This window comes from Balaenoptera physalus (genome assembly GCF_965194825.1).
Source record: "Balaenoptera physalus genome assembly, chromosome: 10".
Lineage (NCBI taxonomy): Eukaryota > Metazoa > Chordata > Mammalia > Artiodactyla > Balaenopteridae > Balaenoptera > Balaenoptera physalus.
In genome coordinates this window covers 18,869,509-18,879,613 of record NC_138889.1, presented here as the reverse complement: position 1 = coordinate 18,879,613, position 10,105 = coordinate 18,869,509, and the positions used below count along the sequence as shown (strand labels likewise).

The following is a 10,105-nucleotide window of genomic DNA, read 5'->3' as shown; positions in this document are numbered from 1 at the left end:
CCCACGTTCAGCTTTCACTGTGCTTTTTTCCAATTTCACAAGCATTCTCTTTTAATCTCCCGACCTCTTGCTTTTTAAAAAACTAAACAATAAAGAGGAACAGAATTATAAGATCCAATCTTAGTCCAAAGAGCTCTTACTCAGAACATGAAACGATTTGCTTTTTACATATGTAATAAACAGAGGGAGAAAAGAATGAAATACATTGTGCTCATATTTGAAAAGCATTATTAGTGACAGGACGGGTGTCCTAAATATATATATATATTATAACATTACAGTAATTAGTAGGAAACAAGAAAAAGATCAGTGGAACAGAGAAGATAGCCCTAATCAGGTCTTAGTAAGTATCGTAAGGAAGCATGTGCCAAAGGAGCATCACGCCGAGGAGGAAAGGAAACAAAGCAAAAGAATCCAAAGAGCGCAGAAGCCACTAAAGTTGTCAGCTTTTGCCAGGTGGGTGTCGTGGGAGCTCCACCCTGATTTCCAGCCTCACTGCACTTCGATCGGCATGACATCTGCTGGGCGCACGCTGATCTCCAGCAAGCTGGCCCCCTGATACAGCAAAGCCACTGGTCCTGGGCTCTGCCAGAAGCCCCGAATGCCATCTCCCCGCAGTTCACAAGCCGTGTAATGGGGATGGGTAGGGGCTGGACGCCTCTTGGCTGGATGATGAAGTTGGCTGAGGCTGAGGCTCAGGAATCTTGTTCTTTTCTGAGCAGCCCTCCCTGCCCCGTCTCCAATATCTTTTGTCTCCCCTCACTCTCCTTCCTGTAGCCAAGCAGCTCGCCACTCACATCTTCCTCTCCTTCCCCTCCTTGACATCCTTCGCAAAGCCTTCTGCAAGCTGGGCAATGGATTCAGTGGCCAGTTTAAAATTTGGACACTCATGAGTATAGATAACCAGAGAGAGAACCGGGTAACCAGAGTTTCTAACCGAATCAGTGTCTGTGGCTGTGGGTTTTCAACTCAAAGCTCTGTGGGAGGATGCGCTGTTAGAGCCACAGGAAACGAAATGCAGCTCTCTACACTCACACTGTCCCTCTCGTGGTCTGAGGGAACAGCCTCCTTTCTTCCCCACAGGTAGGAGGACTCTCAACAAAAGAGGGAAGTCGAGAGGTGGTGGGCTTTAAGAAAAACCTCCCGGGGGCTTCCCTGGTGGCGCAATTGTTGAGAATCTGCCTGCCAATGCAGGGGACACGGGTTCGAGCCCTGGTCTGGGAAGATCCCACATGCCGCGGAGCAACTAAGCCCGTGTGCCACAGCTACTGAGCCTGTGCTCTAGAGCCTACGAGCCACAACTACTGAGCCCACGTGCCACAACTACTGAAGCCTGCATGCCTAGAGCCCGTGCTCCACAACAAGAGAGGCCACCGCAGTGAGAAGCTCGCACACCGCAACGAAGAGCAGCCCCCGCTCACTGCAACTAGAGAAAGCTTGCACACAGCAGTAAAGACCCAACGCAGCCAAAACTAAATAAATTAATAAATTAATTATTTTAAAAAAGAAAAACCTCCCGGGGCTTCCCTGGTGGTCCAGTGGGTAAGACTCCACGCTCCCAATGCAGGGGGCCCAGGTTCGATCCCTGGTCCGGGAACTAAGATCCCGCATGCATGCCGCAACTAAAGAGTTTGCATGCCACAACTGAAGATCCCGCATGCCTCAGCTAAAGATCCCACATGCCACAGCTAAAGATCCTGCACACCGCAACGAAGATCCCGTATGCCACAACTAAGACCTGGTGCAGCCAAAATAAGTAAATAAATAAGTAAATAAATAGAAAAAGAATAACCTCCCCGTGTCCCTGTAATTGAGGCTTCCATTAACCATCCCTGGCCTCACCGTATGTATTCATCAGAATCTCAAGCAGGCCCTGTGGGACCAAATTAAATTAGATGAATTATCATTCTGCTTGTAATTTTGTTTATTTCTTATTAATGACCAAGCGCATGAAAGGCTCCCAAGTTGCCGGTTCCTCTGACGGCAGGAGTTGCTTCATTCGGCTCTGCCTGGGATTCTGACCTGGGAGCTCACACCAGGCCTCAGGTCTGGTTTAGCAAAGAACCAGGAAGAGGCTCAGTAGACGTGCTTCTCTGCCACATAAGCGAGACCTGTCCCCCACGGCAGCAGGCGGAGGTGATGGGAGCAGGCTCCTAATTGCTGCGGCATACCTGGGCTTCCACCGCTTTCTTGGATATAAGCAGAAGCCAGGAAGTGTAAAAGGAGAGATCACTGCTGACTGGGGTCTGAATCGTCTCTGCAGCATCCTGGGCCTCTGATCTAAAGTAAGCCTTGATGTCTGAAGCACAGAAGGACTTCTTCCAGAATCGGAAAGACAAGCTTGGGGGGAAACTTGAGTGGCAGTTTCTGCAATGTTCCCCGCCATTCTTGCCCTATTTTGTTGCGATAGTCGTTTATCCTTTAGTGCCCTTGAGTGATTTAACCCCATTGGATTAAATTGAGTAAAAAGAGATTCGCTGAGGCCTGCCTCACAGAGGAAACTTGGGAAAACCTATATGATCAAGTACTCTTGATCTCTAAATCTGTGCTTGTTTTGAAAGTGACTCTGCATCTAGATGTGCAGGATGTGTTTTAAAATCGTGAGATACAGCATACATAGAAAAATGTTCATAAAATATTTACATTCGGTGTAACGATTAGTATGAAATGAACACCAGGTGACCACCCCCAAGTCAAGAAACAGAACACTACAGAATCTTCTTCCACCTGAGCACAGCCCCTTTCTTTCCCTCCAGAGACAACCATTATCTTGGCATCTAAAGTAATCATTTCACTGTTTTCCTTTACAGCTCACCACACGTTTAGGCATCACTAAATGATATTGTTTACTGTTGCATGTTTTGAACTTTACATAATGGAGTAAAAACATAGGTCTTCTTTATGACTTGCTTCTTTCACTCTGTATCATTTGGAAACACATCCTTATTGACGCTTATAGCTGTAATAGGTCCATTTTCATTGCTGTACACTTCAATTTATTTATTTATTCTATGATGCTGGACATTTAGGTTGTTTCTAGTTGGGGGCTATTTCAGACAATGCTGCTAAGAACATTCTGTGTCTGTGCAGATTTTTCTCTACGTAAGTCCCTGGGCATGCAATTGCTGGGCGTGGAGTATGCACAAACTCAACTTTACTTGTTAATACTATTCTACTGTTTTCCAGAATGGTATGCCAATTTATATGCTCACTAGAGAATATCTGTTGGTCAGGGTCTTTGGTGCTGGTCAGATGTTATTTTTGCCATTTGATGGCTGTGTAATAGTATCTTACTGTGGTTTAATTTGCATTTTACTGATGAGATTAAACATCTTTTCATAGGTTTATTGGCCATTTGGATTTCCTTTCTTATAAAAGATCTGTTCAAATCCTCTGTGTTGTTCTTTATTTTATATTTTGATTCACAGAAGTTCTTTATAAATTCCGGATCCTAGTCCTTTGTCACTTTTATATATTGTAGTTAGTATCATTTCCCTCTCTGACTTGTCCCTTTACTCTCTTAATGTGCCTTGGTTGGACAGACATTCTTAATTGTAACATACTCAAATTTACAAATCTTTCACTTACTGTGAATGGTTTTTTACCCAGTTTAAGAAATCCTTCTCTACTCCCAAGGTCATGAAGATATTCTTCTATATTATCTTCTAATATATAATATATACATATTCTTCATATATAGTTTTTGAATCCACCTGAATTAATTTCTCTGTACTATATTGCCAAGAGAGGCAATTTTCTAATTCCATTTTCTCCCCTATGGATACTCAATTATGCCAGCACTATTTATTGAAAAGACTATCTTTTTTGCCATTGACCTGGGATGTCACCTCTGTTGTATAGCAAATGTTCATAGAGGTGTAGGTCTCTTTATGGGTTCTCTACTCTGTTTCATTGGTCTATTTGTCAATCCTTGTCCCAATACCACACGGTCTTAATTACTATAGCTTTATAGTAAGTATTATATCTGATAGAGCAAGTCCTCCTACTTTATTTTTCTTCTTCAGGAGTAGCTACTCTTGGCCCTTGGCGCTGTCATATAAATTTTAGAGCTGGCTTGTCAAGTTCGAACAAAAACCTATTGGGATTTTAATTGGGATTTACTGAGTCTGTAAATCAATTTGGAGAGAAATGACACCTTTACAATGTTGAGTCCTCCAATACATGAACTGGTATATTTCTCCATTTATTTAGGTCTTCTTTAATGTCTCTTAATAAAATTTTATAATTTTTTCCATTAATGTCTTGTACATACTTTGTTGGATTTATTCCCAGGTAGTTTGTATTTTTTAATGCTTTTGTGAATGAAGACTGTTTTAAATTTCATTTTATAACTGCTGCTGGTGAGAAACAAACCTAACTTTTTTTATATTGATTTTGTATCCAGAAACTTTGCTAAGCTCTTGTATTAATTCTAGTAATTCATTTGTAGAGTATTTTTCATTTTCTATATATATCATCATTATATGTTCATAATAATAGTTTTATCTTTTTCCTTTCCAATCCTTGTACATTTTATTTATTTTTCTTATCTACTGTGCTGTCCAAGATCCCCTAGTAGAATGCTGAATAAAATTAGTAATTGGTAGCATTCTTTTCTCGGTTCTCAAGTCAAAGGGAAAGATTTTAAATGTGTCATTATTAAGTATGTTGTTTGTTGAAGTTTTTGTAGATAATCCTTATCACATTAAGGAAGTTGCGTTTTATTCCCAGTTTGCCAAGAGCTGTTTTTATTGTGAATGGATGTTGAATTTGAGCTTTTTTTCCTCTCTATGTCTATTGACCAGATCTATTTTTCCTTTAATGTGTAAATGTAATGATTTACACTAATTAATATTTGAATGTTAAATCGCCTTGTGTTTGGGTGATAAGCCCACCTCAGTCACAGTGTAACTACTAAAAGAATGGATGTACGAGTTAGACTGCTTAGGTCTGAAACCCAGCCATACCACAATGTGGGAGTGACCTGGGCAAGTTACTTAACCTCTCTGTGTCTCCATTTTCTCATATGCTGAAATGAGAATAATAATAGTACTTAGGAACTTCCCTGGTGGTGCAGTGGTTAAGAATCTGCCTGCCAATGCAGGGGACACGGGTTCGAGCCCTGGTCTGGGAAGATCCCACATGCCGCGGAGCAACTGGGCCCGTGAGCCACAATTACTGAGCCTGCGCGTCTGGAGCCTGTGCTCCGCAACAAGAGAGGCCGCGATGGTGAGAGGCCCGCGCACCGCGATGAAGAGTGGTCCCCACTTGCCGCAACTAGAGAAAGCCCTCGCACAGAAACGAAGACTCAACACAGTCATAAATAAATAAATAAAAGAACGTGAATTTCTTTAAAAAAAAAAAGAATCTGCCTTCCAATGCAGAGGACGCAGGTCTGATCCCTGGTCAGGGAACTAAGATTCCACATGCCACGGGGCAACTAAGCCCTCACGTCGCAACTAGAGAGTCCGCACAGCCAAAAATAAAAACAAATAAATATTTTTTTTAAAAAAGTACCTAAATCACAGAACTATTGTAAAGTTTAGTAATATGTCCAGAATGCTTAAACCAATGCCTAGAACATAGTAAGCATCCTAAAAGTGTTTGCTATTTTATTGACTAGACAATAATTTGTTTAGGATTTTTGTACTTGTGTTCATGAGTGAGTTTAGCTTGTAATCTTTCTTTCTCATAAATAACCTTGGTATTATGGTTTGGCTAAACTTATCAAATGAGTTGAGGAGTGTTTTTCTCTTTTTCTTTCCTCTGAGTTTGTGTAATATTACAATGATTGATTCCTTGAATATATGGTAGAACTCACCTGTGAAGCCATCTACCCTGAAGGTTTTGTGTGGGAAAATTTTTCAATTTAAGTCTATGTTGGTTATAGGTCCGTTCAGGTTTTGTATGTGCTTTGCATTTACTTAGGAATTTGTAAATCTAAATTTTTAAAATATTGGCATAAAGTTATTCATAGTATCTTGTTGTTATCTTTTAAAGGTCTGTAGCATCTGCCATGAGGTTCTCTTTTTCATTGCTTATTTATAACCACATATGACATTATTTTTAATATGTTTGTTAGATTTACCCACCAATTACCCACCAGTTCATTCTTACTTGCGTCTCAGACCTTCCATCTGGGTTCACATTCCTTCTGTCTGAAAGATATTATTAGGATTTCCATTAGAGAGGACCTACTTGTGGCAAACTTTTTTTTTTTTTGAGATTTCTTTTTTTTAACATCTTTATTGGAGTATAATAGCTTTACAATGGTGTGTTAGTTTCTGCTTTATAACAAAATGAATCAGTTATACATATACATATGTCCCCATATCTCTTCCCTCTTGCATCTCCCTCCCTTCCCCCCTCCCTATCTCACCGCTCTAGGTGGTCACAGAGCACCGAGCTGATCTCCCTGTGCTATGCGGCTGCTTCCCACTAGCTATCTATTTTACATTTTGTAGTGTATATATGTCCATGCCACTCTCTCACTTTGTCCCAGCTTACCCTTCCTCCTCCCCATATCCTCAAGTCCATTCTCTAGTAGGTCTGCATCTTTATTCCCGTCTTGCCCCTAGGTTCTTCTCACCATTTTTTTCTTTTTTTTTTTAGATTCCATATATATGTGTATATGGAATCAAACTTTCTTTTTTGTCTCAAAATGTCTTTATTTTTTTCAAATTCTTGAAAGATTTTTTTCTTGTTATAGAATTCTAATCTGACAGGGACTCTTTTCAGCCTATCGACAAGATTGTTCTCCTGTCTTCTGGCTTCCCTTTTTTGCCCTGCAACATCAGTTCTTAGTGTAACTGTCACTCTTTGAAGATAATCTGTGTTTTTTTCTCTGGATGTTTTCAACATCTTCTTATAGTCTTTGGTGTTCTGCAGTTACAGCAATAAAATGTCTAGCAGCAGGTTACTTTTACATATCTTGCTTGGGAGTTACTGGACTTCTAAATGCAGTTTTTCATAGAACTGTTACAAGGATTAAATGAGTTAATATTTGTAAAGTACATAGAACAGTAGCTGCACAAAATAAGTTGCTCCATAAATGTTACCTATGATTGTTTCTGTGTATTGATAGCTGTGCCTGTTATAAATTCATTGCTTCACAGCTCCATCCCACCCTTCTGTATTTTGTGATGTGAGAGCTAGATTCTGCAAACACAGTTGTCCTTTGCCAACTGCCTCTTTGTTATGTTCTGCCAGCGGGGGATGCTGGAGAGACACACAAGGCTTGAGAAGGAGGAAGAGACTTGCTATTTCCTGGGGTTTATTTCCTGAGGTCTGGTTGTGGGCTTGTGATCCAGAGAACAGTCTCTAGCAATGACTGTCTTCACTGAGCTAGAGGCCCAGTGCATGTCGGGGCCGTATAGAGGCATTTCTTGGATTCCTGAGCTGGACACCATCCGTGCAGCAGCTGTGCTTTCTCATCAGAGCTGTGACTCTCAGTTCTATGGCCTGTACTCTAAATTTCCAACTTTGTCCCTGGTTCCCTTCATCCCCAGCGGCTTTTTACATTTGCCACCTCTGTAACTCTAAGGTATACATTAGAGTTCTTTTTTACCCTCTTAGTAGTTAACCATTTTTAAACTTAGTTAATAATTCTTTATATTAAACTTATATTAAATTTTTCCAGTTCAAATTTCTGTCTCTTGACTAGACTCTGATATAGTGCTTTCATCAGTTCTGGAAAATTCTTTGTCTTTACCTCTTCAAATGTTACTCTGATTCATTGTATATCTCTTTTCCATCAGGGACTCTAATTTAACGTGTTAGACCTTTTCACTTCATACTCTTTCTTTTTCATATTTTCCATTTCTCTTTCTCTCTCTTGTATACATTTTGGATAATATCTTTTAGCCTATCTTTCAATTTACAAATTCTCTCTTCAGTTATATCTTGGGGGTTTCCCTGGTGGCACTGTGATTAAGAATCCGCCTGCCAATGCAGGGGACACGGGTTCGAGCCCTGGTCCGGGAAGATCCCACATGCTGCAGAGCAACTAAGCCCGTGCACCACAACTACTAAGCCTGCACTCTAGAGCCCGTGAGCCACAACTACTGAAGCCCGTGTGCCTAGAGCCCATGCTCTGCAACAAGAGAAGCCACCACAATGAGAAGACTGCACACTGCAACGAAGAGTAGCCGCCCACTTGCTGAAACTAAAGAAAGCCCTCACATAGCAACAAAGACCCAACACAGCCAAAAATTAATTAATTAATTAATTAATTAATTAAAAAAATTATATCTTGTAGTTGGTTAAACTTCTCTACTGTTTTATATATATATACACACACACACACACACACACACATATATAATAAAATGTATAAAAATATGATATATCTGTATCTACAATAATACTTTTAGTGGTTTTCAGAAAGAGGGTATGTCTTGAGAGATAGTCAGACCTATTACTGGAAACTGATATGTCAATATGTAGAATCTTTTTTCTAAAAAAAAATGTAAGCAATGTTTATGTTTTGGGTTTGTATAGTATATTCTAGGAAGAGAGTTGATCTAGCCTCTGGAGTCTAGGGTATGGTATTTTGGGAAAGAGTGCCCCACTACTTTGATTTTTTTGTGCACTAAATATTATAGAACTATTTTCTCATGAGGTCATGACCTGAGGTAATGAACCAAATACTTTATCAGCTGACCACATGCGAAGAGAAGCTACCAGTGGACCAAGCTCCCAGATTAGACAGGAATGGCGTATTTTCTTTCTTTCTGTCATTTCTCCTTCCTTCCCACCCTTTCACTCTCCCTTCTTTCTTCTCTTCCTCTTTCCTTCTTGATCGTTGTTTCTTCCTGTATACGTGCATTCAGACATTCATAATTATAACAAACATTCATCTAAGAGTGGGTAGAGAGCCATTATGAGGAAACAGATTTCAGTCTATAGAGAAATCTGATTCTGACTATCAACCTTGGTGGCTTCTGAAAAGGATGGGAAAAATGAATTATGAGGTGAAGAGGAAAGGGGTACAACAGTATCAAGGCCACATATAAGCTATAGAACCATTATTATTTTTTTTTTTTTAACTTTGGGTTTATTTATTTATTTATTTATTTATTTATGGTTGTGTTGGATCTTTGTTTCTGTGCGAGGGCTTCCTCTAGCTGCGGCTAGCGGGGGCCACTCTTCATCGCGGCACGCGGGCCTCTCCTGTTGCGGAGCACAAGCTCCAGACGCGCAGGCTCAGTAATTGTGGCTCACGGGCCTAGTTGCTCCACGGCATGTGGGATCTTCCCAGACCAGGGCTCGAACCCATGTCCCCTGCATTGGCAGGCAGATTCTCAACCACTGCGCCACCAGGGAAGCCCCTATAGAACCATTATTTTTAAAGCTCCCTGGTAAATTGATCCATCAGTGGTCATAGGGTACATTTCCCAATGTAAGGATTCAATGTAAGGGAAGCTATGATTTAAATTTCTCAATACCTTGAACAGGGAACTGTGAATAGGACAGATACTATTGAAGGAAACCAAAATATATCACCCTAAAATATACCACTTTGGCATATTCATTATTTTGAATTAAAGGCACTTAAGAAACAGCAGGTACAGGACTTCCCTGGTGGCGCAGTGGTTAAGAATCTGCCTGCCAATGCAGGGGACACAGGTTTAAGCCCTGGTCTGGGAAGATCCCACATGCCACGAAGCAACTAAGCCGTGCTCCACAAATACTGAGCCTGCGCTCGAGAGCCGCTAGCCACAACTACTGAGCCCTTGTGCCACAACTACTGAAGCCCGCACGCCTAGAGCCCATGCTCCGCAACAAGAGAAGCCACCGCAATGAGAAGCCCACGCACCGCAACGAAGAGTAGCCCCAGCTCGCCACAACTAGAGAAAGCCCGCACACAGCAACAAAAACCCAACACAGCCATAAATAAAATAAATAAATTTATTTTTTAAAAAAAGAAACAGCAGGTACAAGGATACTCTGACCCTTCTTTTTCTTCCTGAAAGCAGGAGATAAAACTTCCATATGAAAGATACCCTCCCTATACCAGGAGGAAAGAAGACATTTCAATCACCAGAGACAGGGAATTTTGGGCTGAGAAATCTGTACAAACAAAGTTTGTTGAACCAACATTTAC

At 40.9% G+C, this 10,105-nt stretch overlaps 1 long non-coding RNA gene across 1 annotated transcript in view; it reads right to left on the bottom strand.

The window, feature by feature from the left end:
• The window catches only part of LOC309637116, a 276,838-nt gene that overhangs the window by 31,715 nt on the left and 235,018 nt on the right, over positions 1-10,105 (bottom strand). The gene's annotated exons all lie outside the window — the stretch shown is intronic.